General features: G+C 38.8%; 1 protein-coding gene across 3 annotated transcripts in view; it reads right to left on the bottom strand.

The window, feature by feature from the left end:
* Positions 1 to 25,163, bottom strand: part of SEMA3D (semaphorin 3D) — a 143,636-nt gene that overhangs the window by 97,977 nt on the left and 20,496 nt on the right. The window lies entirely within an intron of this gene.

The following is a 25,163-nucleotide window of genomic DNA, read 5'->3' as shown; positions in this document are numbered from 1 at the left end:
CCAAAATGTCCTATAAACTTTAATGAGTGGTTCATGCTGAGGTCAATAGGCTGATATGGGACTTCGTTAGTGCAGTGTGCAACTAAGCCAGCTTTGCAACACTTTTCGCTTAATAATATATTCCATAAATCATAAAATTTTTTACAAAAGAAAGTAATTATCACTGTCCTCATTCTTGCTATATAAAAAACATAATAAATAAAACAAATCATAAAACTACAGTGAACCTACTTCCTCAGGATCACACTGCCACCCCAGTAGCTGAACAGAAAACAGCAACAGTTCTCCTGGTGTCCTGTTTGTACCCGCTTATAAGGGGTCCCTTTTGCCCAATAGCTCCACTTTTCCATATGAAATTATTTGAAATGGCATCCTGCGCTCTGAAGGCAGAATTTGATGGTAAATAAATCACAGAGGTCAGAGCATGAAAATATCTGTGAGACCAAATCCTTTCCCCTGCAAGTGCATGATACCAGAGGTCAAGGGAGATAGTTAGTGAAATGACAAATGTCAGTGTTTGAGTAATGCTGTAAATCAAGGAGTAAGGAAATGTTATGGTTAGTAATGAGATTAATGGCTCATGACTTGCCATGAAAATTCTTTTCTGAAAGGCACTGAAACCACCTTATTAAAAGAGTAATCCTAGTGCCCACATCAGCCAGCACTTGCACAGAGGTCAAAGGAAAGCTCCTTGTGAGCCCATGAGAGATGCAGCACAGCTCGTGGCCCTGGAGCCACGCTGCTGCTGTGGCACTCAGACTCACAGCAGCACTGGTGCCAGAGCAGCTCTGCAAGCTGCAGAAGCATCCAGAATCAATTTAGCACCTCATGATGCAGGCGGTACATCCTTCCTGGCATGAAGGGACTGGAAAGAGGACACCTTCAGTTCTCTCTGCAAGAGAAAACCTCTGTCAGATGAAGCTGGGGCTTTCTGAGCCTCCAGACCTTCTGTCAACAGCAAAGGACACGGGATTGTGCAGGAAAGGTGTGATGGAGAAGGGAGAGAGGGGAACGATTTGTAAAACGCCTGAAGCATCCTTCCTATGGCAGTACATTGAACTTCCTTCTCAATCCCTCCCTCAACACTCATATTCAGTGCCTGAATGCACTACTTTTGACCAAGTTCCATTAAATATTCATGAGGTGACATGGAAAGAAAACAAAACAAACATGAAATGCCTCTAGTTCATCTTTCCCTTCCCTTTATTATAGGATCTTGAGAGAAGTCCCTTACTTCTTCCATGCCGGTGTATCTATTTGTGGTTGGACTACAAAGGACTGCTGTTAACTAGACTATCACAAGGTTATATCACCCTAAAGTAATCCATTTTGGGGGGAAGAAGGGGAAAAGAAGGGGAGGAGGAAGGGGGAGGTCTATATTAAGACAAGAGACATCAGCCCTGTTCATCTCCAGCAGGATGATAGAGAAAAAATGCACTTTGAAAAGAAGCAATTAAAAGGGAGGCAGTCTCACTGCAAATACGCTGACAAGTCATGGCTTGAGGGTCTGAGTCTCAGTCAACAGGGACCTCACCAAAGGATTTGGGGCTCATTTTCTTGAGGCAAAGTACAGTAAAGAGTCAAGACTATATCTGTCACTTATAGAAAAAAAAAACAAAACAGTTGCCTGAATGCACTGTCATTTGCTTAATTGCAGATTGAGGCCCAGCACCAAACTTGGCCTTTTGGCCATACCTCACAACCCCATTTTTTCATGTAGGGTTCTTTTGCTAATGGAAACCTTCCTTCTTTTATTTCCTTTTTTTCTTTTTTTTTCCCTTCCCCCTTTTATTTGAATAATATCTGTTAAGAACCATTTGCTTTAATTCCTGACACAAGGCGGTTAGTTTACACTGGAGGCAGCTGCTCTGTGAGCTTGAGCCAACCCTGTCTTGTCCTAGATTCATTGCAATCTGGCCAGATTGTCATATATATTTTTAGTTTATGATGCTCTCCTAATAAAATTCCAGCTTCTACACAGAGTCCTTCCAGCAGTCTAATGACTAGCTCAGGTTAATGAACTTCAGACCAACTAACTGGCCATTAATCTTCAGGAAATATCATTCCTCTCTGTAACATATGCAATGTCAATCAGTGTCCTGTGCTTAAAAGAGCCACAGTAAAGCTGCTCAGAAGCAGTCAGAACCATGAACAGAAATAAAATATAAAACCTAAAAGCAAATCTAACTCCCTCATTCTTTCCTCCCCTCAAAAGAAGAGTTTTGTCAAAGGAAGAAAAATTATTGTTTCCTTTAGTTCTTGGACACTTCTGCTAAGCACCAACACGCTCTAAAACTTCCTCATCATGAACAGACCCAAAATAAATGAGGAATAAGAGTTTGAAAAGAAAAATGCTGAGGCTAAAGCTGTTTTCCCACCTTGGCTTCAGCTAGAAAATATCAGCACTGTGTTAATTATCACCTGCAAGACTGACTGGGGAAGGAAGCTATGCATACACCTTGCTGAAATAGGGGTATTTCCAGTGGAATAAAGGAACTATTATTTGCCCCACGTGGAGGTGGGAGGCGCAATGTGAACAGGGGCCGAGGAGCCTGGCTCCATCCTGCTAGGACCTCCCTGTAGGGCTCATAAATTCGTATGGGGCCGTAGGTTAAAACTGCCAAAAGACAAAATGTTGATCTGCTGGTGTCCTGCCATCTTGTCAGAGAGGCGGCTGGAAGTAACTGGCACATACGTGATGTCACATCCCTGAAATTAGGTGGCATCTCCCTGCAATTGGTCAGATTTAGTGGAGCCTATAAAACAGATTGCTCTGAAGCTACTGTCTGAAACAGGAAAACCTGGAGCCAATTTACTAAACATAATTTATTCCAGGCCCTTTGTTGCAATAAACAGAGCTCTTCAGCCTTCTCAGACACACAGACAGTAGGGAGCTCTGTGCTTATGGGAGCTTTTTCAGATTGTTCAGCCTAAACCTATCTAAATGCAAAATCTTCTATTCACAAATACCATGTAGGTTTCCGACTTCTTCTGGCGTCATAAAGTCCAGAGCTGAAAGGACTGTGACCCAGCTGCAAACACACACTTTTTTAATAGTAGTTAATCTAACTCTCAGTTTAATTCCATGACAAAAAACTTTACTGAATTGGAGGATAATTTAAAACCTGTCTCCAGTACTAGTTTTCCAAGGCCATTTTAATATTCTGAATTTTGTGCTCCAATAAAGAGGACAATGAGAACAGCCTGCAGCAAATACAGAAAAGGCAATTAATCAAATGGTATGGCTTAGTTATACCGAATCTAATAGCAATGTTACAAATTGCAAGTAACTACTGAAAAGCTAGAGCAACTTTTGAGTTGGCTTATGTTCATTTTAAAAAGCTAGAATAGAATAGAATAGAATAGAATAGAATAGAATAGAATAGAATAGAATAGAATAGAATAGAATAGAATAGAATAAAGAAAAATGTCTGATAGTCACTATGGAGTTATAAATAGGCTGTTACCTAGGCCAATTAGTCTCAATATGTAAACTATTATCTCTGATGCCTGAGTTTTTCTTCCTCCTCCTCGGCTATCCCTGTCTGAGATCTTGGGCTTTTATTTTATTTTTCCATGGAGTGAGAAGAAAGTAAAAGACATCCCTTGCAAACATCAACCAAAGAACACGTTTGGCCTGTTAAGACGAACAAACTGCTTTAAAGGATTTTAAATTAATTAGCAGCAAAAAAACCAAAAAGTCCCCTACCTACAATTCAAATGTATTGAAAGGTCTGTTATCTCCTTAGTTGTATTGTATACATGCTTTATATATATGCCTACAAATTTAAAGCACATTACTTTAACTGCAAATATACAGATATATGTTTCCAATGCATTTACTTGTAGCTGTCTCATCTATAATTTATCACCCATATTCCAAGAGGAAAATTACTATGGTTGTCCACTTTGTGGTTCAAAACTGTAATATAATCATGATCTGGATATCAAATATTCTGTGTTAGTAAGAGGGAAAACTACAAGCATACATGAGTCAGATTAATAGCTCATAAAATAAAACAAAATAGACTAAAAATAAATTTATATCTGCAGACCTACTTAACATCCTTAACTTACTTTTTAAATAACAAAGATGACCTTCATCCAGAGCACAATGAAACTATGTTCTTGTACCCCTTAGATAGACAGTCTGTTGATATATTATTTGGCAGAGGAGGCTTTTCTCTTCATTGTGCAATCTCAGTTTAAAGCTAACTCCATCCAAGAACTGGTAAACAGTATTATTCATCACTATTCTCCCATTTATTAAGTAGCTTTTGTGCTATTTGTAGTGCAGCAAATGTTCTCTTCCATGATTCTGAAAAATAATTCTTTTTACAAAAACCCCAGATCAGTATTAGATCACTTCCCAACACTAGCAAAAATTAGTGAATAAAAAGATAATGGTACAATCAAAAATATTACATGAGCCTACAGTAGGTGATTTTTTTTATTAATTGGTTTTAGCATATCTGGTGTAGATAAGATTTATCCGTAAAGCAGACCTTGATATTGTTAAAAATCCAAATGAATAGTAAAGACTGATATAATGTATACCCCAGCTTATAATGAGCTTTTCAAAGCTTCACAGGCTTTACCTTCACTGAGCTCCTCACAGGAATTATACCCTATCCATTCAACACTGGTAATCTAGAAGGCAAGAAAAATCCCTGCTCTGATTCTCACTTGAGAAGAGCCAAGCAGAGCAAAGAAAAATGAAGGGACCAAGAAACAAGGAGGATGAAATGAGGGAACAGAGTCAGCAAAAAATCTGTTTTTATTGCAGAGAAACATCTGATAATAAACAAAGCTCTCCAATGGGTAGAAAATATGTTTGACAATTACACTGGATTTTTTTTTTTCATTAAGATAAGGATAAACTCAAGCCAAAGTAAAAATGGAGACAAAGGAAACAAAACATGAGAGAAGAATGAAGGAACTCACTTATTTTATTTTTTGTAGTTTTCCACATATTTCTGAGGCTAGTCTACTGATAGAAGCATTTATAAATGGCATGTAGTCTGTTTGGAGATAAATACTGGTAAGAATGGGTAACTTTTCTAGAGTCGTCTGTGTCACACTGCTATGAAAAGCTTATCTGACCATGAAATCTACTATTAGGCACTTAAAATTACACACATAGGAAATAAGCACTTCATCCTCAAAAGATATTGGGATATTTTTCAGGTCAGTGTCAGTGGGGTCAGGATCACACCCAAAGATTTCACATAGATGTAGAAGAAATCCATTCAGAATGTGACAGATAGACAGCCGTGCACACAGACATGTTATGTATCACTAGAAACAGTGATTCTGAAGTTTCATCTGTCGCATTGTATCTTTTGGACATACAATGCATAAATCCAAGACTGATGATAAAACAAATGCTACTCTGTAACCCTAATTCTTTGTATACTGTCTCCTTAAAAAAAAAAAAAAAAAAGAAAATCAGATGTATAATTTTACATTCTATAGCCTGTTTCACAAGCACAATGTCTATTGTCCGAGAAAAAGGCTGGGATGGAAAACAAATTGTCTTCTGATAATGGTATTGCAAAGAGGAGATAGGCAGATAAATAAAATGTCCTACCAGTCAGATGTGCAACTGATATCCTCCACAGATAAGTATCTAAATGCTTTTCACTCTAAAGTTAGATGCATATGCCTCTCAGATGGATTTTTATTATTTTCTTTTTTTTTTTTTTAGTAGAAGAAAATGTGATTTCAGATATTATGTCTGTAATAACAGCTTCCCATAGGCTCCTTATTTAGAATGACATGGGAACACCCTACATGTCTAATCATAAAAAAAAAAAAAACCAAACAAAAAGGAAAGTGAAAGAACACAAGCCAAAGAAGAAAGCAGTGTATGGCACGATTTAGTAACACATAAGAATCAAAAGGAACCTTAAGCCAAACCTCACTGTTACATTATTTTAAGTACAGCATGTTTCCCCAGCAGACCAAAAAAAAACTTCTCAAGCTATGAAAAATTATTCTAAGATGGGTTTTGTAACTTTGGTATCCAAGAAAAGAAAAAGGCAGTAGGAAGAAAATTCCTAGAGACGTTAATGAAAAGGTAGACTAGATGAAAACCGCTTCCTGCCGAGTACCGTGACGTCTGACCGTTTTCGAAGAGGGCCAGAGAAGTTTCCTCTAAAACGTCTGTCACCACCTGCAGCACTTGAGGTGGCTTGGCTCAGCTCTGAATAAAGTAGGCAGGGAGAGAATGCATGCAGGAAGCTTTGCCTGTGGAACAGCCTTGGCCTGCTGTTGAGAAAATACTGAAAAGCCAGAAAAGTGTCATGATGGCCATCAGAGAAAAGAAATGCTCATTTTGGGGAGACCTGTCTGAACACTCAAACACTAACAGATTGCGTTAGTCCTGCTAAAACCTGAATTAACCCCAGGCAGCACTGCCAAACCAGCTAAACCACTGACCCTGCAACTACCATTCTTGTGCTGGAAGAAACATATATCTACAATGGCCAACTCAAAGGAAGGATTATAGTCTCTTTTTCACCTCCAGGAATTCTTGCCAGTGGTTTGCTATGGAAAAACTGTTCTCTGTACCTCCTTTCATATGAGACCTTCCAACATCTGCTGGGGGTGGAGCATGAGTCCTCTAGCAGTGACAGTTCTATTACCAAAGGTCTGGACTGGCGGGTATTTCTGGGGTCACCAGTAACTAGTGGCAATAGGGTATTTTACAGATTAGTTACTTGGACAGAGACTTGCCCTACCATGCATTTTGTATGCTCAGCTTGATCAAGAGATAGTGTAGCACTCTGGTGAAATCTGTCATGAATCGGGTCCAGACCTACTCCTAGGCACGATACAGCAGCAAGGTAAATAATAGTACATACTCTAAAAGCATATAGCCAGTGAGCTCCCTGCATGGGATATATCTATAGGTGCAAATAGGTAGGGCTCTTCTGTCCTTGATCCAAGCAATCCAGACCTAAGCCAGCTCCTACTGTTGTATGGATCCCTTAATTGCATACTATACAACAATAAACTACACACTTCAGCTACACCTGCATCAGAGGCACCACCAGCCAGCCAACTCTGTGTGCAGGCAGAAATACCTTGGTTCTGCCCACAGCTACCCAGCCCATCCATACAATCATAACTCAGCAAACCCTACTAAAAAAGAAATAAAGCCAGAAAAAAACATAAACAAACACATCCCAAAACCAAAAGAAATAAAGGAATGAAGATTTAGATTTGCAAATATGTTTATAATGTTAATTTCATTTCACAGAATATTATTAACATAATGTTAATTTCATTTATTGTGCTAAAAATTGTAGCTAGGTCTATCTGATGTAAGTGGAAATGTATTGCCAACTAGTTTGGAATTCTGCTTAAAAGTGTGCAGGTACGGCTGTATCTAAAAGCTGCCTATGGGACTTTCAGGGAAAACTAGACCATTACAAATATTAAGGACAGGTAACTGCACATTGTAGTTGGCATCTTAATATAATTAATCATTTTTTGAATTATTTCTATTATACTAATCCTGATAGGACATTTCATTAACTGCCGGTATTACTTAGTTCATTGTCAGCTGTGTAAAAGTCTGATCTTATAGTTTTCAAAAGAATTCAAGCTAATACAGTTTAGTGATGGCTGAAAAATGTGCACTTCATATGGCAGCTGGTCTTTGATCAAATACGTTCACTGTATATCCAATGGCGTATTTTTGTAGAATTCCTTTCATCGGCGTATGGCCTCATTATTTGATGCACTGTCAGTGAACTCTGTACAGCGCAGTCTGTAAGGCTTTACTGTATAAGCTGCAGTATAGGGAGAGACATGCCGGAAGGATTTTAATTTACATTTCCAACAAATTCTGACTTAATAATTCATGACTATACACTTGGACTCTGTTGGAGGAGGGTTTTTTATATCCACTGCCCAACTAATTCTGGATCAACATTTTGTGCAGCCAATATGCAGAACGTTATACACATCACGTGTACACTGCAGGGCAGCGATCTGCGTTGGCACACTAACCCAGTTATTATATTGTTAGGCTGAACACATTTGCTTTCTTCCTAGTTTTTTTCAAAGTTTGGTTTCATTTACATTTGGAGGATGTGTGACGGGTAACAAGCAGACCCACTATAATACAGCCCATTTGCAAGCTTCCCTAATTCACTGACTTAATGTGGGACTATTCCTCTCGATGGGTTTCCCTCGGGTACTCATCACCACAACACCCCAGCAGTTTAAAAGCTTTAATGCCTCTATTCTCTATCCCCTAGCCTTGTCATTATGAGTTAATTGATTTTTTAAATGTTACCCTAGGAGATGACACCGCTTGCGTAAGGTTACACCAGCTGTTAGGAGCAGTACCCACATCCCCTCGATGTCCAGGCAGTGCCTTAGTCACCCGGCCGCCCTTCTCCCCAGGGACTACGCACTGCCGGCTGTGATTCCTGCGGCGAGGTCCGTGACTCACATACCACTTCTTCCAGAGTTTTAGTCTTGATTTAAGCCCTTGTGCAAACTCTAGAAAATTACAAGCAATCAATTTCATTTTCCATGGACAGGAATTTCACAGAGCTGCGTAAGGAGTAACGCGCGGCCAGTGTGAGTTCAGACAGCAGGTTATCAAAGTTTTAACAGTCCTGTGTTCACTGATCACCAGTTTTACCATTTTCGAGGGTTAGCACATTCTGCCATTAGACTCTGAGAGAACTTTCTGCTGGTGTTGCAGCAGAAATCAATTTATATTTGGTGCAATAGAGTTGTTTTTCTGGTCTATTTTTAAGCTGCTTTGTGAAGGGTGCTAGCATGACAGTTCCTGGAATCTGAAACAGCCATACGGAAAAAGAAAACAAGAATTCAGGCATCACCACCTCCATTCAACGCAGAACTATTTCCACTTTGGTTTAAAACCACAATAACTTTCCTTTGTCTCGTGAGGACAAAGTGAGGACACAGAGTGCACAGATGAATCAATATTTCACTGAAAAATAGCAAATCTTTTTAGACAGTTAACCAGCTAGTTACTGGTGAGTTGCCATAACCGGATTAATACAAAAAAGGTAGGATGTGAAACACCACTTTTAATTTCCTTTTCCCCAGTAGATACTTGTCCCCTAAAATGATGAGGCAGTCTTGGTTTTGAGGTAGTTCTGAGGCTTCATTCCCTACAAGGATGGTCAGCACTGGAACAGGCTCAGAGAAGTGGATTCTCTGTCTTCAGAGACATTTGAAACTTGACTGCATATAGCTCTGAGCAGTTTGACCCAAAGCTGAAGTTATCCATCCTTTGAGCAGCAGATGAGACTATAACCTCCTCATGTCCCTTCCAACCTAAATTTTTTCTATTAGCTGTTTTAACAACTAATGGACAGAGGAACAACTGAACTGGGTCACACATAGAAGTCTTCAGGAACATCCAACACCTTTCCACTCATCAACTTCAGGTTCCGACTGCCATCAAGTGATCACCCTTATCTTTCCAAGGATGCTTCTGACGAGGGCAATGCCTGCCTGATCTGCTCACAAGTCAACTCCTTTACTGCTGAAATCTGAGTGAAATCAGGAATTCTTTCCTTTTATAAAACCGAAATCTGCAGTAATTCAAGAGCTGACTCACAAGCAGATAATAAATCCTGTATCAGGAATAGCAATGTGTGCATGAGTCAAGTGCAGTACACACAGAATAGGTAGAGACACAGCATGAGCTTTATAACTTAACCCAATATCTCAAGGCTGCCAGATGATGTTCACCCACACAACCCTGGTTTGCTCATTCCATGAGAGCTTAACACAGAATGAGCGTCAAACTTATTGACACTGTATTTGAAATAATAGTTTTGTCAGCACTGATGACACAAGAAGGGGATTTCTTACAGGATTCCCCGACTGGAGCTAGAAGAGGAAGCTGTGTGAGAAATACCACTGGATGGACTGCTGACACCCAAACCAAGCCAATGAGTTCTTCTCACCCAGAAGACAAAATATCAGCTGCGTGTTCCAGCCTGACCTCTCGTTTCTGTCCAGATTAGCAACTCCTTCCTACCAGTCTATTATCTCCCAGGTGGATCAAGAAGTGGAAGCCACCAGATTTACTACATTAAATGCTTCTCAAGGCAGTGGGGAGAAAAATGATGAAAAAGGATTTGGCCTCCAAACCAGCTTAGCTAGAAAAAGGATGTGGTGGAGAAGATTAAGTTGTTTCCATAGCCACAACCGAGCAGGTGGCAAAAATCCACCACAGGCGCTTGTTCTACAGAGGATCCCACTCCCTGGTAAAACAGGCACCCCCCAAAGAAACCAGGGCCCGAAGATATCCAGGCCTTTTCATGTCAGATGAACCCTATGTAAGTTTATGAAATCCCTTTGGGTCATCATGATTAACTATCTATCTATCTTAAGCTATTCTCCACCAGCCTCCAGTGCTTTTAAACCACTGACCCCTTGAGTTAAAGACGTAGACTTCTCTTTTCGCAGCTGTGACTCAACACAGGGAGGAATTCAGAGACGTCTGCAAACAAGGCCAAAGAGATTTTAAAACAAAATCCTTCAATGACAGATTTAGAGAGTGATGGCTGCAGCTGGAGCTTACAAGTATAACAACTAACTAAATGAGTATGCATCATTCGAAAGCCTTACATGGACAGATCCTATGAAGTTCTGCAATTTCTTCAGAAGGAACCAGAAATACAGAACTACTTGGAGTAAATAATCAGAAAAACTAGATATTGGCTGTTCAAGAGGAACCTTGGTCCATAGGTCCTTTAGCAAACTAAACAGTAACCATCTCTAAAATGAGGAGATAGGTGATAACCTGTTACTCAAATTAATCCTTGATTTTTTAAATTTTTTTAATCTGCAGCACAAAACTGAAATTCCTGGCCTGGAGAGGAATAAAACACTAACAAGATGTAGTTTTTAAAACTTATATAATACTTTTCACACATTCAATTTAAAATATGCAGTAACTAAAACATATATTATTGAGTTTTTACAAAGGAAATGTATTCCTACTATTCCAGTTTCACAGCTGGGAATGAAATATTAAAATGTATACATAAAATGTTTACATGGAATACTAAAATGTATTTAGTAGCCATCCTAGGCTGGGGCTAAACCACAACAGAGGACTTGAAGTTAATAAGGAGTGGGATCAGGTTATATTAATTAATAGTTATCAATGCCACTATCGTAAACATGAGATGCTTATTTCTACCCAGCTGAATGGATTACCTGACGCAGCACATCAATTTTAAATAAACACACACAAGCGTAAAGATGATGCAGCAAATATCTTGAAGATACTCAAGCATGGAGCACGGTTACAGAGGAATAAACCTATTGAGTATCTTCACACGGTACTGCAAAAGCAAAACAACAATGACTACTGGAAACTCCGCTTCCCTTGGCTTCTCAGCTGGGGTATGTGACTTGCATTAATGGCACAGGGAATAATGTACTTGCACTCAGACCCAGGACTGACTGATGTCAAATGAAGTTCAACCATTCATATTAATGGGGATCAGCATTTGTCTGAGGGAATGGAAGTCTCTTAGACCTTAGGGTCATGAATTGACAAGCTATCGAACATTTTCTCTGTTGTGCTGACCATCCTCCATCCTCAATGAGATCAGCTGTCTAGACCCTTAGTCTCACTACAGCTGCTTTGTGTTCCTCCTGAGGCACAGAAAGAGCTCATTGCTAATTCTTTTTTCGTAATGTACAATGCAGGGTGAGGTCTCACAACTCCCTTTCTAGGACATACAGAATAGTTGCATTTCTCCAGAACCCAGGAAAAACACAGTCATATGTAGACACGCTCACGTAAACCATGAGTTTCGTTATTTTGGAGATGTGTGATTGACTATAACAATATGGTGACAGAAGTGCCACTAATGACGAAAAAAAGCCCACTGAAAGCATCAACTAAAAAGAACAAAGGTGACTAACAATTTGTACCAAGAAAATGATTGCTAAACTGCTACTGTCTCACACCATTAATTAACTGGGAGGAGGCAAAAAGATGTTTTTCTTTCAGATTCACTTTCTGGAAAAATACCTTCTCACAGCATTTTTTCTTGATGGGTTCCAGAGTATCTATAAGCTCCTGGGTTGTAATCACTCTGCTGATCAGCAAGCAGTTACTTCAGACAGCTGATACAAGACTATGGCTTATATCATCTGCCAAAGTATTAAAATATGCAAAGAAAAACACTGCAGCAGAAATTTTGTTCTTCTTAATATTAAGTAGACAAATTTTGGGAATAAGGACAGTTATAATTTTCACCATCATCATTATTACTCAGCATATTAAGAACAACAATAACACCAATAACCATAACTTTTTTAAACTTTTTTTTGCAACAACAATTCTGCCAGAGGCAAATTTAAATTTTATGGATAAGGAAGTAGGCTGATTCCAGTGACAGTTACAAGTTATAACCCAGCTCTTGGCAGTCGGGACATGCAGAGTGAGTCAATTCAAACCACTCAAACCTTGGCGTCTCCATTCCTTTAGAGGCACCTCAGCCGTATTCTTGTTTTTCAGAAGTGCTTGAATAAACATTAAAAAGCACAAAACAATGAAAAGATATGAATCCAGCATGCAAGGCCAATCCTAACAAAGGGTGAGACAAATGAAAAAAACAAGATCAAAATAAATGCCTTATGTGCACAATAAATTTTATTATTATGAGTCACTGAATTGACTCATGAACTATGAATTGTCCATGCCCCTTTTAATTGTTCCACAGAATTATCTCCTTCCTAAAAAAGAGGAACATCTTTAGGAGACATAGTTGCTACAGCTGGTTGTTTCTTTGTTTATCAATAGTATATCTGTACTGTAGTGCAAGTTATAGTACTTAAGTTTGGCTACAGGTTCAGGAAGCAGCACAAAGGCCATAGGAGATGTCCAGCTAGATTAGCAAATGCCTTCTGTATGTACCTGGAGAATTACCAGGAGAAATCACCAAGAAAACAATACAAATCTATTCCTCACAATAATATAAGATGAAATGGAAAAGCTAAAAAAGCAAGAATGCAGACCTTTGCAGTCAGTAACTTAGAAAGTAATCATTTTGAGCTTCTTTCAGCATTGAAGTTGCCTCTCAATTTGCTTTTCTTAGCAATATGTATCACAAAACACCTTGCTGATTTTCTACATTTAAGCAGTTCTGGGTTTTCTCCACCTTCAACATTCATTTCCTGTTCCAGAAAAACCCTTTCACAAAAAAAAAAACCTCCTTGCTTATAAGAGTTTATAAGAATATAAAAATATTTGTAATGGCAAGACTGAAGGCTCATCCAGACTAGTAGTCTGTTTTCAAGAGTAAGCTTAAGGCAGAATAAGAATAGAACATTTATATATGATATTTCCTCACCCTTAGTGCCCCCCCTTCTCTCCTTCTATTTTCAGCTCAGGAGATTTCCTAAGCCTATTGTGGCCTGTCTATTTTGTATCCCCCAAGTAGATATCACTTTCAAGTACTTCCCCAGCCTCCCTTTGAGCCCTTCTTGCATCTGCAACACCATCTGGCAAACAATTTTGTGTGTCTGCTACTCAATGTGTGAAGAACCACTTCCAATACCAACAATGCAATGTGACAACATTAATTTCCCCTCATACACTATCACCTTCATAATATTAGCCAGAAAGTAGATCCCACTGGGCAATAAAGTAAGAAGATTCTGATTGAGTTGTGATGATCATCCAACTGTTTTGACATGAGAGACATTACACTTGCTACCTTATTATTTTACTTCGTATGATAGACTCACAGAGTGCCTGGGAAATTAAGAGAAAATTGGTCAGAGAAAATTAAGAAGGTGATAAAAGTGGTCAGCTCCAATGAGTGTTTGCTGCCGAAGAAATATATCTTGCTATGGTCACTGCACAAGATGAGGTACAACTTTTCACAACTAAATCTTTGGTCAGAATCCAATACCAGCCTTGAACATTCAACCAAAGAAGTTTTTGCCAAGGTTGGCAAATACATGGGTGGGGCAAAATCACAGCTTAGATCAGCGGAAGAGAAACTCTCCAAGTTTCACAGTGTCTCAACAGCAGTGGCAGAAGGGTTCCCACTCATCATTCTTGGTCAATACCTTCAGGCTGTAGGATGGAAAAAGCATCCCAGTACCCAGCAGTTGGGTGGCTCTGTCGCCTCTCTCCCTGACAAAGCCCTCTGCCTCTCTCACCTTGCAACAGAATTCAGCGTTACCGTACTGAAATGGCCAGGTTCTCCAACATCCAGAATTTTTACTTTCATTATAAATGAAATAAAAGCATGGGGAAAAAGAGTTTTACTTTTGCACAAGTTGATAATATAACTTCAAAATCTTCTGTTCTCAAAATTGTTAGGATAAATAATTTAAGAAATGTATATTAAGATTTACGCGATAAACTGACTATGTGGAAATACAGTTATAAGCTCTATTAATCTTCATGTTTCAAGGTGTGAGTTCTGTAAGAAACAGCATCTTGCAATTCAGAACAGTAAAATTATGAAGATTTATGCCTTCCATTGAAACATCTGTTCTTACCCACTCTTGGTGCCAGAATGGCAGACGGGATGAACTACTTGTTTATTCCAGTCAGGCGTTTCCTTGACTCCTGGACTTTATGTTAAGACATGATGAATATCTTACTCCCTGTTGTGGTTTAGCCCCAGTCGGCAACTCATCCCCACACAGCCGCTCGCTCACTCCCCCGCCAGAGCGATGGGGGAGAGAATCGGAAGAGCAAAAGTAAGAGAACTTATGGGTTGAGATAAGAATAGTTTAATAATTAAACTAAAACAATAATAACAACAACAATAATAATGAGAAGGAAAATAATTAGAGAAAGAGACAAAACCTGGGAGGGGAGGGAAACAGTGGAATAAACAACCAAAACAAAAAACAAGCGATGCAGCCACCCACCAACTCAACACCACCAGTCCCTGAGCCCCAACTAACCTGTCCTGCACCAACTTCACCAGTTAATATACTGGACATGACATCATATGATAAGGAATATCCCTTTGGCCAGTTTGGATCAGCTGTCCTGGCTGTGCCCCCTCCCCTCCCAGCTCCTCGTGCACCTGGCAGAGCATGGGAAGCTGGAAAAGTCCTTGACTACTACAGGTGCTACTTAGGACACTTCCCAGCTACTTAACAACTAAAGCATCAACGTGCCATCGGCGCTGCACCAGCCACAGTGAAGAGAATTAACTCTATCCCAGCCAAAACCAACAGGCTGCCACTGGAGAATTTTTACTGTCATGAAGCCAGTAGGTCAGAAATTGAAATTTGCAGCTCACAAAAGGGATTCCTCATTTAAGTTTGTTATATTCTGGTGGATCAGTAGACAAATAAAAATACTAAAAAACAATTGTATTTTATATACTCCATACTTAATACTTCATACATGCATAGTCATTAATTTAAAGGCCTGTCAGAATACAGCTTCTTTAACAACATCCCACATAATGAATGATGAGGGGTAGTAAATATCCAAATGAGTTACATCTCATAGAAATACTACAGTAAGCCCTATGGAAAAATGTTTCTTTCCTTTTACAACAAAACCAAAGTTTTCAACTCACTATTATAAACTGCAATTATTCCAAACTATTAAATTAGTTATATTAACTTATTTTACAATAAAAATTCTTTAGTTCTTTTGATTATATCTATCAAAAGTCAAGTTTCAAGTTAATTTAGTATCTGCAGTGGATCGTGATAATGTAATGACCTTTCTGTCATTGCCTAGTGAGTTTCAGAACTGGTTCAAAAAATACACATATTCAAAAGTTCTGTGACTTTTTTTATCAAAACCTAACTTTAAAACAATGATGGAAAACATTAAACTTTCTGGAAAAAAAAATCCTCATTAAGTTTTAAATGAGAAAAGTTACACCTCCTTTTTCGATTGCAGCTACTTTTAATATTTTCCAAAGGTAGCTGCAATTTGGCTTTGATCCTACTATTACAAAGTGCCAGAAATACCTAATTATAGCAGGAAAAATGTTGTGTGCACACATATGTATGTGTTTGTCTACAGTCTGCATGAGCAATTGAAAAATATCCAACATACACACACAGCAAACCACATAATTAAAATTACTCTTATGCAGAGTAAATTTGGCTTTAAAGTAGAAAATAATGGAAGGACAGCAGAGACTTCTCAGTACTAAAACATAATGCTTCATTTAATGAGTAATCCCTGGAGCACATGGATGTTTACCTCACTCTGGGCAAGCTCAAGTGCATGGACAGACAATTACAGCGCTTCAGCTGATGTGTGATAACTTGTTAAGCAGCTGTAGCGCAACGACATTCTTTCATGGGCTTATAGTCTGCAATTCCATATTTTCCTCTATGCCAATATGACTTTTGACTCCTAAGTATTAAATAGCTAAAAAATATCAGCATGTTCAAAGTTAGAATGTCTGAGTCTGGATCCACAAAGCACTAGAGACTGGTAAAACTGGAACCTATGTCTGAAGTCTCTCCAAGTTTGGCAGGTATTGTGTCTAAATCCACTCTGCCTTCAGAAAAATAAATGAATAATAATTTTTTTAAAAAGGACAAAAAAAGGACAGAGAAGATTTTGCAATAGGAAAAGCACAATCCAGTTATGCTGCATCATTTTTGGTGAATAATGGCTGGATAGCAGACATTAATATGATCAATTGGTTGAATATGAATCAAAAAAGAATTTTAAACATGTATACGTAGGCTGTAGGTTAATAGTAAATGCTGGCAAATGGCTTCAAAGAGTCTCCAGGTTTTGCTTTGGGAGAAAGGCAAAAGGAGAAAGGATACTGCTAAAGCTTCACTTCCCATGACTTTTACACCACTGCCTCTTGTCAAAGTGTAGGGCACAAAGTTCTGAGGCTGATATTGGGCAAAAGCACAACTTAAATTACAAAAAAAAATAAAATATAATAAAAAATCTAATAGATTAATCAGGAGCTAGAATGAAAATGGAACCTCTCAATATAAAAATAGCTTTATTTCAGCTATGTTTTAACATTTCATCATGTACACAGGACACATGTCGGTGCAGAGGCTATTGAGCACCTTCTTCGGTGTGGTAACTCTTCACTTCTCAGTGAAATCTGTGAAAGCTAAAGGCAGTACTTCAAATGATTCATTAATTTTCTAGGCTTTTAAACTTTGCATAAAATTTTATTTTTGTATAATTTTGTATTACTAAGTAAGGAAATTTAAATACAAATGTGGAATATACATGTAATATGTGAACTCTAGAAATGTCCACACTTCTGTATTTCTTTCAGTATATTTGATCCAAACTTCTGGCTGCCAATGTAAAAGCACTTTTAAAGTAATTTGTAATGTTATTTCCCTAATAGTCTAAGGATATAAGTGATGTAAGATTCACAGAAAAGTAAAGTAACTTGTGCATACTCAGATATAGGCATATGAGGTATGTATGTGTGTGGCTTGTTCCATAGGGAGCTGTTGTGATTCACAGCACCTGAGTATGAGTTTCCAGGTTCTGATGATCTTATTTCTGAAATATTAAAAAGAGAATGCATTTTAGTGGGTCTTTTTTTTTTACTAATGAAGTAGAGAGTAGCAATCAATGGTCATCTATATTTTTGTTGGCATAGTTCTGTATTTCACACAAGAGACCTTTGATATCAAAGCATGGCTGAAATATCAAAAATCCTTCAAATACTTCTCTCTTTTAATGATAACCACAGCTGCACTCAAAAGCTGCTGCCCTTGGTATCACTTACATTCCCACAGGCATATAAATCTCTGAGAGGCAAGTGTTTAACAAAGGTATTCTTCTCAGGACACTGGAGAAACACACAGCTTTATTCTTTTGATGCTGCATAATAGTACTATAGGGCTAACATGCTGAAATATACATTCTTTCTATTTTTTTTCCCTGAAGCTTATCTACTCTTACATTATTAATCTGAAAACAGGCCAAAAGAAAAACCAGGAAGAGACACCCACCAAATTCAGAATTCAAATACTGTCATTTGGGCCACTGAACATCTTCAGTGAAAGCAATTTAGTCCAAGGCATGGGAATATTGAAAAAGAAACATTATGAAGAGACACTACTGAAAGCTGGTTTCTATCTCTTTGAGATCAAAGAGGATCAAAGCAAATATTAAACTGTCTTGTAGATGAGGTAATAATGTACCTAGTGAACTTGAAATTAATTGTTTAAATATTCCTATTTCTACATTTCATTTTAAAAAGTGTACAACAATGATAATCACAAAATAGCAATACAAAATTAAATTTTAAAATGAGATTTATTCCATCCTTGAATCAAAATTATTTCTTTCATCAAGGTAATGCCATTTTGTTTTAAACCTAGTGACTATACTTGTTTAATTTAATTCATAAGTCCCTGGTTATTACTGCAATATTACTCATGCATAAGCTATCTAATGTGCACTGCTATAGCAGTTTGATGTATATTTCCAAAACCAGAAAAAAACTAAGACCAGGAGACATATCACCACCTCTTGCAGAACTGTCACTCATGTTATGAATAAAGCATAAGCTTAGAAAAACATCATCACCTAACAAACAAATAGCATTTGCTGAACCAAATACATGTGTCTGGAATTGTGCTCCCGCGCTAATTGGAGGCAGGCTCTGGTGCCGTACCGCAGGACGCCGCAGTTGAGAAATCCCTCAAACTGGTCATGCAGAGTTCAGCACGCTGTGCAACGGCAATTGCTTAACTCTGGGGGCGAGAGGCATGGCGAGAAATCTCAGAAACCAGACTGGGAAACAATGCTGTCATTTGTCATAGACAACCTCGGCGGTGTGAGGAAGCCGGCGGGGATGGGACCTGAACGAAGCTGCCGGTAAAGTAACGATGTGCCGTTGAAAGGGCAAGCCCTGGTCTGGAGCGCAGCTGGGGCTGATCTTCCATGGAAGAGCACCGAGGGAGATGAGGGGCAGGTAAGAGCAAGAAAGGATGAGGCCTCCTGAGCAAACTGGAGGCCAGCACCTGTTCCTGCAAGCGCTGCCCCAAACCACCATGGCATCTGTGTTTGGCTGTGTCAGGCTGGACTGGGGCAAGCCTACGCCTGGGACACCATGGTGATTGGCATGGGAGGGATCACTGGCTCTTGTCAGTCTTCCTCTCAAAAATGGAGGAACACCTAGATGAAACAGAAATTATTCGCTATCCAAATAGCAAAAGTTGGAAGGGAACATGCATACCTGCAGCTGGCAAGCTGTCTTACCCAAGAAGATTACCAAACTCAAACACAAGACACCCAAAACCTCTATGCTCATATTGAACACCTAATTCTAAGCTGATGTTTCATTTGAAAAGCTAATGCTGCAAGATAGTCAGCCGTGACTCCTTGGTATATCCACAGACAGACAGAGAAACAAACACATACACAGACCCCTCCCCACACCCCCCAAAAGAAAAAAAAAAAAAAAAAAAAAAAGGAGCTTGGCCACTCCCAAGAGCCTGTTATAATTTTTAAAATGCAGTAGGTGTGAGGAATGAACTAAAGGACACTTTCACTGGGATCTGGCCCAGTCTGCTATCCCAGTTGGAGGACGCAATATTTCGAAACTCTGCAACAACTCGCCTCCTTTCCTGCGTGTCAGACTAACCCTGACCCTGAGCGTATCTTCTAGTTCAGCTTTGTTCAACATGTGGTTCCAGGCAGTATGTTCCCTGTAAAACCCTCATTCCCTTTCACTGATTGGGGCATTCAAAATAAAAGCAGAGCTTTCACAGGGGGACTAAAAGGCAATGTTGCCTTTCCGAAGGTAGTACGCTATCAGCCACGGCCAAGGCTGGGAACTCATGCGTTAGTGACGTATTGAGCTAGCAGGTCTTCACAAAAACCATTCGACTCTGTCATCCAAACTATGGACCTTGATTTGTCTGTCTGACAGCCCTGTTCAGCCCTGCTGGGCTGGACTTTGCCCAGTGCCACTGCCAGGAAGCTGCAGAGCATCTCTGCGAAAAGCACCTGCAAAAGGAGCAGAGAGGGAGGGAGGAACGCTTCAGAGTTTGTAAAATAGGTTTAATAATTTGGAAGGGGGAGAGGGCTGAGGTGATTACCCTGTGTGAACTCACTATAGGAACAATACCCAAGCAAAAGACAATCTAACACAACTGTTACAACAAAGCCAGTTCTGAAAGACAAATCTGACAAAGCAACGTCTTCTTAAAAAAATCCTCAGGATATTAACTGCATATTTGTGTGTTGTATTAAGACTAACGTCATGACAACAGCTCAATTTAGCACAAACAATAGGCCAATAAATACAATACTGGTGCTTTAAAATAATTAAGTAACCATTTGCTCTTGCATTTATATTGCTTCCAAATACTGGCAGAATTCCTTCAAATAAACAAACAGCTTTTTTTTTTTTTCTTCCAAAGATTACATGTTGGCAGTACTTTAGGCAAATCTGGACATTTGTTCCATTCATGTGAGATGAAAAAAACAAAGACACATCTATCACATTGCATTTTCACTCTTAGAAAGCCAAAACGAGGGTCCTCCAGGGAACAAGAAGTTTAATTACAAACTATCACTGCAAAACAAGATAGATGCTGGGACATATCTCTGGGAACACATTCAATACACTAAGCCAATATAATCTCATATGTAATTTTTTTTTTTTTTAATGCAGGGCCGTGGCTCTTTTTGGTGTAAAAAGAAAAAGCCAGCAAAATAGTGATCAATTACAGAGGCTCAAAGTTTGGTGCAAAATAATGATCACAATATAGTTAGTGATTCTTCAGAAGCACTCGCAAGAATAGAAAAATCCAAGCAGTGTCACTGATCAGCAGCCTGCCTGGTTTTTAACTGTGCACTAGCTTTGTGCTCTGTGATACTGAAAAAATGTGAAGTATAAAATAAGGATGACAATGCACAAGAACATCACTTTCTCCACACTGCAGTTTTCAGTTTCAGTTCCTACAGAGTTTTTTATAATTGTTGTATCAATTGTCACAGCAGAAGCATCTTGATGAAAAACAGAATTGCTCCCATATTTTTTATCTTTTCACCCTCCCCACCAAGAAAAAGTAGGAAATTTATTCCAGAATCTTCAGTTTGAAATATTTCTAATCACACACGATGAATCAAATTGTTGGTTCATTTCTGTCCACAGAAAATTCCTATTATAGGAAAATATGTTTGTTAATACATACAATTTAAATTTAAAAAAAAGTTGAAAGAAGTTGTAACCTTCCTACAACTCAATGAGGTTATTTAATAAGGCTGCATTTTAGATTTTCGTTGTGCAATGGAGAAGAAAACGAGTTATGTCAGTAACACTGTCAACAAGGTCAAGCCCCATAGGAATCCCTATGAATTCCTCCTAAAACCCTGTGTAGAACTGTAAGCTATGTCATGATCTTACCCACCACATCGGTGAAGCGTGGAGCTTATTTTAAACAACTGCATACTGACAGCCTAATTCTGTTTTCACAAAGATGAACTGGATCTCCCGAAAGGCATATAGTGCTCTCATAACACAAGAGGTGTCCGCCAGGTAAATTGACTCTCCTGAGCAATTCCTGATTCTGACCTGCGGAAGTAAACATGAAAGCTTTGCACTGAATCTAATTTAGAGAAATAAATACTGAAGACTCCATGTTCTAAAATCCATATACAACATTAAAGATGAATGCTAATTTATATTTTCTAAGAAGATACATTTCTACTTAGATCCAATATATAAATTGGTAAGAATACTATTAACCACAGTAATACTATTGCCCACGTTCAATACTTCTGAAGGTATTCAAGCCTCTTGAGATCATGCAATTTCTGAAGCTGATAATGTGGAAATGGGTGAGGTTTTTTGCCTAAATCATGATGAATACTTCAGAAAAGCTTACAGCTGCAATAGTGATTATCTGATTATTCATTCTCATTTTCCTTCTTCATTCTTTTCCCAGCAATTAACTCCCTTGTATTTTACTGAATGTCTTCACATTTTTAGTGAAGGTAGCGGAGATTTGTAACAAAGGTTTATAAAAAAACTCTCCACGGTGGAGCTGTATCAGAGTAATGCGGACAGCAACCGGTAAGGAACACGTTGGCATGTGCCCACCGACTCCAGTGAAGGTGCACAAATTAGGTAGAAAAGGATCATGACCGCCATGACCCGACAATATTGATGACACTTGTGTTCTCTAGTATGCAGATATTTAATTTATTGTCTTAGTTTCGGTTCTGAATTCTTTTGACAGAATAATGAGTGAGCATATTTATTCAGATAATTTGAGTAAAAGAAGAGTTTGTCTTTAATAAATTTAGAGTAAAAATATTTTATAATATCTGTAAGGCTCAGATTCACCTCCATTCAATTTAGGTACCTCAAAAATAGAAGCTGGCAGCCTGATCACTTGAAGCTACACGCACAACCAATGAAGAGAAACAGTAACCACCAGAAAGTGAAACTACCAACCTGAGCTGCTTAGCGCCTTCTGTTGATTCTAGTTAAGTATCCTATACAGGAGGAAAAAATGTAGGGCTATGCTATCACTTCTTTATCTATTTGACTATACGCAGACCAAATAAACGCTTCCAAGACCAACAAAAACACTACTAGAAAAATTACTTTTGTTTCTGCTTTTCCAGATCTACATATTGTTACTCCCTTCACTGAGTATCATTCGCTGAACCATCATAAAACCTTGACATGTCTGAGCGTGGTCCTCTGCCGTACGAGGTGAAGGAATGGATCCCTCTGATGCTTGTGTAACAGGCTCTTATCCTGCTACTGAAAAGGTAAAGTGTATTAGCTACGTTAGGTGTACAACTCCTTGTTGTGGTAGCATTCTCACTTAAGATGAAATGTCATGGTACACAAAAGGGTTTCCATGATAAGTGAAATTAGATTACAAGGCCAAGGATTGAAAAGTTACAAATGTCAGCATTACAGCTGGAATGTGATGGCAAACAACGTGATCCTGCCTAAGTCTGTGAGGCAGAGGGAAAATAAAGGCAATGTTTTAGGCTCATCTAAAAATAACATGACAACATTTATACTTCCATGGTGTGTTTCTCATTCAGTGTCCACCCTCTTCAGGAATGACCCAGACATCCTGAGGAGCACATGCTTTCTGACTGCATGGTTAAAAAATGCAGCCTAGTGCATATACATTAGAGAATGGGAAGGCATGAAAGTGCAGATGATTGTCCTGTGGGATGCGGATAATGAAAGCACTTGCAAGTTATGTCTCATTGTTTCCAATGGAGGGGCACATGGCTGCAAATCACTGAAAACTGACATATCTATATGTCTGTTAGTGCTTTATTATTATTAATCAAAATGAAAACAGTGTTTTCTTTTATTATCTATGCAGATACCCCTCTGTATTCAAGTAGTTGAAAAGAGGCCTGATTAGTCCCATATACTATTAAGGGTTATACCCCCACCTCCTCCTGTCTTCCAGTGAAGCGTGCTCCTCAGTGGTTGTTGAAGAACCAGACTAGATGATAGAATTGCCATGTCAGGTACCAGAAATATTCTGAAAATGTGACGGAATATTGCTGTCCTGGATCTAGAGGAAATGGGATGGAAAACTTGTCACAGTCCTAGACTAGAAACTGAAGACAAAAAGAAGAAAAACCTATTTTTTTCTCTATCCTAAGCTTTTTTATATACAAAATTTGTAATTCTTTTTTTTTTATATATGCATAAATTTGCACATGTAACTGAAGCAAACTGATTCAAGGAACTGAAAACATACCACTACTCTTTCTTGAGACCCCATATTAGTCAAACCAACCATGACTAGCTTCTGATACTACTTCTGTCACTGAAGTTTGGGTAAAGAGCAGAGCAGCTTTGTCCTGGAAGGTCCCAGGACATTTCATTTAATCTTCCACCTCCCACTTTGGGTTTCACTCATGTATTTCAGTTCCTCTCCCTGTGTGGCCATACGGGGAGTACTCACAAGCTAAACCCACAGGAAAGAAACAGAGAAGAACAGGAACCATGCAAGAGCCTGCCTGGACAGATTGAATAATGCTCCCAATTTTTTAAGCACTAGAAGATGACTGAACTTCCCCGGTGTTATTGTTTTATTATTCTTTTGAAATCATAACTTGATGTTTTTGTTCTCTATGAACTAGTGCACTAAACACAGTAACTTAATGGTGAAATATTAGAAAAACACTAATGTAAACATACAATAATAATAATGTAAATGTACGGACATATGCTTATGTTTATTGTTACAAATGCCTTTTGGGAAGGCCATATAGCATCTTTAAAATTTGTCTTTAACTGTGGCCCAAAATTCAGGGTTCTGTTAAATGCATTCAGCCTGAATCTTTCTGAGCCTCCATGTGAAGAAAGTATAGGCTTTCAAAACAGACCGAGTCTGGCAATAGCACACAGGATCAGAGACATATTTCTGCCGCAAGGGAAAGCACTTCAAACATCAGGGTGCCAGTCTGTCAGCACTTATCACTCAGTGGGTTATACTATCTCTCCAGCAGATTCCCCTTCCAAACTTATACTTCATCACACTCCTGACCTTGCTGCATATGGCCCCTTCAGCAGAGTTCAAGTCTGTATCGTGTAAGACATGGAGAGTTTATTCACCGCTTCTCATTATCACCTCAGAGCTTTGGTCATTGTAAGGCAAAATTATTTACTCTGCAGTTTTGGGAGCGTTCATGGAGAAGGAAGGGATGAAGAAAAGCCTAACCAAGAAAATGGTATGCTGCAAAAAAAAAGAGCAAACATCCTTCCATTCATGAGCAAATGATTGCTCTGTGCCTGTTTGGTGTGCAATGTTCCATCCAAAAATGGGATGGAAACTGAGATGGCCAGGCCATATTGCGCTCCAGCTAATAAAGTGTCTCAGATCAAGAAAAACAGGCAAGGCTGCATCACTCTGGCCTGCGTTGTATGCACTTTTTTTTTCTTCTTTTGAAACATTCCATTTGATGTTCAGGCCAAGACAAGAAAATAAACCTTTTTAACCTTAAGGGTATGACATAAGCCTACAAAATTAAATAGCCAGGGCTGAAGTGAGGCAGGTTTTACAGTTCTGAAGTAGCTACCCTTTGCTCCCTCCTTAACGGTGCAGTTATAGTCAGGGAAATCATAGGTAGCTGTGAGCAAACAAGCAAGGGCAGATCCAACTTGCAACTCTCAATTTGCATTGAAATCTATGCAGGT

Source organism: Phalacrocorax carbo, chromosome 1, assembly GCF_963921805.1.
Source record: "Phalacrocorax carbo chromosome 1, bPhaCar2.1, whole genome shotgun sequence".
Lineage (NCBI taxonomy): Eukaryota > Metazoa > Chordata > Aves > Suliformes > Phalacrocoracidae > Phalacrocorax > Phalacrocorax carbo.
The sequence above is the reverse complement of the archived record's forward strand: the minus strand, read 5'-3'. Positions and strand labels throughout refer to the sequence as shown.